Source organism: Bufo bufo, chromosome 5, assembly GCF_905171765.1.
Source record: "Bufo bufo chromosome 5, aBufBuf1.1, whole genome shotgun sequence".
NCBI classification, from domain to species: Eukaryota; Metazoa; Chordata; class Amphibia; order Anura; family Bufonidae; genus Bufo; species Bufo bufo.
The window spans coordinates 427,365,249-427,371,573 of NC_053393.1; positions in this window are offsets into that span (position 1 = coordinate 427,365,249).

The window sequence follows — 6,325 nt, forward strand, 5'->3', positions numbered from 1 at the left end:
AGGGTCAATTGGTGTGCGCGTTACTCCTACTCACAAGGGACAGTAATGTTATATTTAAGTGTGCATTTAATGTATTTTCTAATGTGTTTTTATATGCAATGTTCCCCTGTATGATGCAATAGCAGGCCTAGTTGGGTGTAGTTAGACATCCCAGACACTAGAGGGAGATAGGGAGCCCCTAGTATAAATGTCCAGGCCCAGACAGGGAGAGGGAGTTCAAAGTCAGGAGTCTGCAGAGACAAGTTAGAAGGCACCAGCCAGTGATATGCTGAGGGCCTCCTCCTGACATGCAGCTAGACAGCCCAGGCTTCTAGTTGTTACCAGGGGGCTAGTAGAGGGATCCTAGCCTACCTGTGGATCAAGTGAGCCTCAGTTAGCTCAGAAGATTACCCCAGTAGTAGGAATGGACCTCCTGGGAGAAACCTGCAGCTTCCCAACCAAGCAAGGATAATACAAGTCAGATAAGTAACCTGGGCAGAGGATCTATAAAGTAAAGAGCAAGGGTCAATACTGGAGAGAGAATTTATATACCAAGGATTAAAGCCAGTATTTAGGCATCCGGGCCTTGGGATCCAGCCAGCTAGAATAGCTGAAGGGGATAGAGCAGCATTGCACTGCAAAGCATTAACCGTTGTGTCCTCCAAGTATCTTGCATGATTACTACCTGCCACCATCTAAAGTCTACCTGCTTGTGAAGTATTGTTCAAGGGACTGCATTATCATCACTATCAACTATAACTGTATGTACAAAGTTGGACTGTGTTCACCAAGTAAAGAAACGTTTGGTTTATCCACTGAGTACTCAGTTATTCCTCCTATAAAATCGGTGTGCCACCGTTACCGGCACTGGCGTCACGAATCCAAAAGGGACCTTGCCCCAGGCACTTAAAATACCTGTAACATCCAGGGCACCTCACACAACATCAGGCCTGGTCCCCATATACCGAGTGTGCCCCAGAGGAACTGTGTCTACCTCTCTTTCACTGCTGCATGCCTGCCCAGGGTTCTCCAAATACAGTGAGCAACCCTCGATTGCCCATAACCGTGATCTCACTTCGCTATACCCTGCAGGTCTGGCGTGCTGGATAAATTGACGTCACGAACAGGATTTACGGAACATTCCTGCGCCATTGCGGATATAAAACTGTGTGCTAAAAATCATCTTAAAGTGACCAAGCCCTAATTGTTTTATTCAAAATTGCTGGGCCAAAGAACTGTCATCATTAGCGGTGTGAAGATAGTGTTTTCTGGACTGTTTGCTGCTTGTTTAAGCCACCGCTTGCTGTCTAGTGAATAGACAGCGTTTTGCTAAAGATGGCCGCTGAGCTGGCTTGAATTTACTGCTGCGTCATCTTCATCCTGAATTGGCGGTAAAAGTTGGCGCCTTTTTGCTGAAAAGAGCGGGAAAAGGCTATCTGTCGGCGCCACCGCCCTGTCTGGACATTTGCATGTCTGCAGAAATGGACTCCGCCTCCCCCATACTGGCGTACCTGGGGGGCGGCCTCCCAGTGCAATGGGAGGATCTGTCTGAACTTATTGGCGCCACCCTGTCGCTCTCCAGAGAAGGATCGAGCATGTTGCAGAGTGAAGACTGCTCTGCTGGGATGTCTGCGCCTGATTTGTTAAAAATGGACGATGTTGGTGTAGAGCCAGAGGATGCTCCACCGGCCTACTCTCCGGGACCGGAGAAGCCCGCCTGCCCGCTACTGGGGACGCAACCGGAGAACTACTATGGCTCCTGGAGGGACTTCTTTCAGCCCTCGTTCAAGTGGTCAGCGTTAATGGCAGAGATCCGGGAGGCCGCCATAAAGAAAAATACAAAGTCAAAGATATTCTACGAAGAACTGGCAAAGACCGTTCATGAGCGCCACACTGACACCCAACCCCGCCTGGAAAGGAGAAAGGGGTTGGTTGTGGCCTTCGACAAGAACCGTGGCTACGGTTTCATACAAGACTATACCACCGGCAGAGACTTATACGTAAACCGGAGATCCGTCAAGCGGGGTTACCTCCCCGAGCATATGCATAACCTCCGCGAGGGAGAAGAAGTGGAATTCACCCCTGCCGAGGGCCTGCGAGGCCCATATGCTACTGCCGTGACCCGTCCCAAGAAAGAACCGGAGGACTGGGAGGCAGATGAGGACTACTCTGGCTGCGAGCGCAAACCAGTGCTATTTCCAGAACCGGCCCATCACGCATTCCAAGAGCGGGGCTCTTTCATTGGCCCTAACGTATTCTGGCAGCCAACCGTGTTGGAGAAATGGGTGAGTCCCTATCCATCCCCCGAGCTGCCTCGCTGGGAGAAAACGATCCAAGAAATGGAGAATCTGAAAGGACTTCGCGTTACCCTGGATAATATCCGGAAGGGTAAGAGACCTGATGTGCCACCGGAGCCTGCAGCGGCCGCGTCCGATGCACCATCTACTGTACCAGTGCCGGCGGCGACAGCGGAGGACAGCAATCCTGAGACCGAGAGCCTAGACGACCAGATCGTCCGTCTGGAGGAAAAGTTGCGGGAGTTACGCAGAATTGCCACCGCCAGGATCCAGACGCCACCTAAGAAGGAAGAGGTAAGGGTACCTGTCCCTACCAGCCGGCCACCTTCTGCTACCACAGCTGCGTTGAGACCCCCAAGAAGGCCCTCTCACCCTGTGACTTGCTGCGCAGAGCCCACCGGACCGCTTGCGGCGGCGGTACCTAGGCAAGCACAACCTGCAATTGTTATCCCTGCACCGGTGCGGTCAGCAACTGTCATCACCCCTAGGCCTATGGGGCCAATACCTATTAGGGGTCCCTTCATGCTGCAGCTGCCCCCTAATACCGTGTTGTGGGCACATCCGCCTGTGGAGGATTATTACCGGCCTCATTTGCCAGCAGAGCCAGGTGATTATGATATGCCCCTGTGAATTAGCCTGCTAGGCCCTTGATTTATTTTCTTTGCCAAGGGATTACTTCTGAAAATTTAACCCTTCCAGGACAGGAGTCCTTTGTTTTGGTCCTTTGTTGCTGCTGCCAGTTACCCACGGCTCAGTGGTGGTGGTCACCCACTGAAATAAAAATGTCAGCAAAACCATCTTGTTTACAGGACCTCCTGCCTGCTTCTACGATCTCATACCAAGTTGTGCCTATTTTTGTTGCACCTTTAACCCTTTAACCCCCTTTTCAGGTTGATTAAGGGTATTACAGCACTTGTTGTTATATTATGCCATTTGAAAAGTGTGGGCTATCTTTTATGTGCTGTCATTTTATTGTGCAACTGAATTCTAAGGAAACGTGCCCTGTGATAGACTCAAAAGTACCTGAGCCTCTGAGATATTGCTCTTTTAAAGAAATGTGCCCAGAGATGGACTCCACTGTAAGCGAGCCTCTGTGATTTGCTACCTTGCCTGGCTGGTGAAAGACACTCACTCAAAATAAGAAAGGAACCTGGGTACGGACTCATATTTGTTCCTTGAGCCTCCAAGAACTTTTAAATTGTTTACATTTTTCTGCTGTTCTATTAAGGACAATTTGCACTTATGGACTATCCTGGTAATAATGCTACGCTGCGCCAGGTCAGCGCCCCTGTTCCCTCACACTATCCTGAGAGAAGAGAACGACGCCCCTTTTCACTGTCACTTGTTCCTAAGCCAGTGGAACTGCCTGATTTATACATATAATGTATTTCTGCAAATGTAGATGTATTTTTCCTGCTTTGCATTATTTTCTCTTTTTTCAGGTGCAGTATCCAGCTGGGCAGGGCCCCTCCATGTTGCGCCGAGGTCGGGCAACGTTATAGCGTGGTGGTATGTAGTGTCCCACTAGATTGGCGTGGGCACTACACAAGGGTCAATTGGTGTGCGCGTTACTCCTACTCACAAGGGACAGTAATGTTATATTTAAGTGTGCATTTAATGTATTTTCTAATGTGTTTTTATATGCAATTTTCCCCTGTATGATGCAATAGCAGGCCTAGTTGGGTGTAGTTAGACATCCCAGACACTAGAGGGAGATATGGAGCCCCTAGTATAAATGTCCAGGCCCAGACAGGGAGAGGGAGTTCAAAGTCAGGAGTCTGCAGAGACAAGTTAGACGGCACCAGCCAGTGATATGCTGAGGGCCTCCTCCTGACATGCAGCTAGACAGCCCAGGCTTCTAGTTGTTACCAGGGGGCTAGTAGAGGGATCCTAGCCTACCTGTGGATCAAGTGAGCCTCAGTTAGCTCAGAAGATTACCCCAGTAGTAGGAATTGACCTCCTGAGAGAAACCTGCAGCTTCCCAACCAAGCAAGGATAATACAAGTCAGATAAGTAACCTGATGGGCAGAGGATCTATAAAGTAAAGAGCAAGGGTCAATACTGGAGAGAGAATTTATATACCAAGGATTAAAGCCAGTATTTAGGCATCCGGGCCTTGGGATCCAGCCAGCTAGAATAGCTGAAGGGGATAGAGCAGCATTGCACTGCAAAGCATTAACCGTTGTGTCCTCCAAGTATCTTGCATGATTACTACCTGCCACCATCTAAAGTCTACCTGCTTGTGAAGTATTGTTCAAGGGACTGCATTATCATCACTATCAACTATAACTGTATGTACAAAGTTGGACTGTGTTCACCAAGTAAAGAAACGTTTGGTTTATCCACTGAGTACTCAGTTATTCCTCCTATAAAATCGGTGTGCCACCGTTACCGGCACTGGCGTCACGAATCCAAAAGGGACTTTGCCCCAGGCACTTAAAATACCTGTAACATCCAGGGCACCTCACACAACATCAGGCCTGGTCCCCATATACCGAGTGTGCCCCAGAGGAACTGTGTCTACCTCTCTTTCACTGCTGCATGCCTGCCCAGGGTTCTCCAAATACAGTGAGCAACCCTCGATTGCCCATAACCGTGATCTCACTTCGCTATACCCTGCAGGTCTGGCGTGCTGCAAGTAGGGCCCGCAATCCTTGGTGTTAGTAGCACCTGTTCCATCCCAGGGTATGACTCGCTCCCGGCCTCCACAACGTTCACCCATTGTGCCGTCAGGGAAATGTAGCGTCCCTGGCCAAAAGCACTTGTCCATGTGTCAGTCATTTTGTGGACCTTCCCAATAACTGCGTTGGTTAGGGCACAGGTCATGTTACGGGACACATGCTGGTGTAAGGCAGGGATGGCACACCGGGAAAAATAGTGGCGGCTGGGGACTGAGTAACGAGGGACCGCCGCCGCCATCAGGCTGCGGAAAACCTCAGTGTCCACAAGCCTAAATAGCAACATTTCCAGTGCCAGCAATTTGGAAAGGTGCACATTTAGTGCTATGGCCTTTGCGTGGCTGGGTATTTCTGCTTTCGTTCAAAGGCCTGGGGTATGGACATCTGTATGCTGCGCTGGGACACAGAAGTGGATGTGCTAGCTGATGGTGCTTGCGAAGGTCCAGGTGCAGGGCAGGAGGCATCCGAGCCTGCGTCATGGACAGGGGATTGGCCAGCACATAACACAGGGGAAGAGGAGGCAGTGGTGTGACCCGCAGACACTGATTGTGGACCCAGGTGTTTTGCCCACCTATTAGGGTGCTTTGATGCCATGTGGCGGATCATACCCGTGCTCATTTTGGTACGGCACAGGTTGCAAATGACAATTATTTTATCGTTCGCACTTTCCTCAAAAAAGCGCCAGACTGCGGAACTTGGCAAGGAAGATTGCTGCAAGGGGGTGCTCCAGGGAACAGTTGCGGGCCTGTTTGGTGTGGCCCGCCTTCTCCCTTTTGCCACCCCACTGCCTCTTACAGCCTGTTGCAGTTCTGCGGATCCTTCCCTCTCTGTACTGCTGTCCTCACTCGGCTTACCACCTTCCCAGGTTGGGTCAGTGATTTCATCGTCCACCACCTCCTCTTCCACATACTCTGGTCATCCTCCTGACTTGTTGACCTAACAAGAACCTCACTTATTGACAACTGTGTCTCATCCTCATCATCAACCTTTTGAGACACTAATTGCCATTGACTTATTGGCAACTGTGTCTCATCATCATCATCCACCTCGTGAAACACTAATTGCCGTTCCACACCGTCATCTTCTTATGACTGTGGATGCTGAAGAGTTTGGGAATCAGTGCACAAGATCTCCTCATGTCCCTCTTCAAGCGGGCTTTGTGAGAGGCCGAAATCAAGGAATGGTGATTAAAAGGCTCCTCGGAAGATCCGAGTGTGGGATCACTTGTTTGCCAAGACTCTCCATGGTGGGAGGAAGGAGGATCAGGGTGAGGATTCTGTTGACCAGACTTTTGGCTACTGAGACTGGACTTTGTGGAAGACAGGGTGGTGCTTAACCGACTAGAAGCATTATCTGCTGCAATCCAACCGA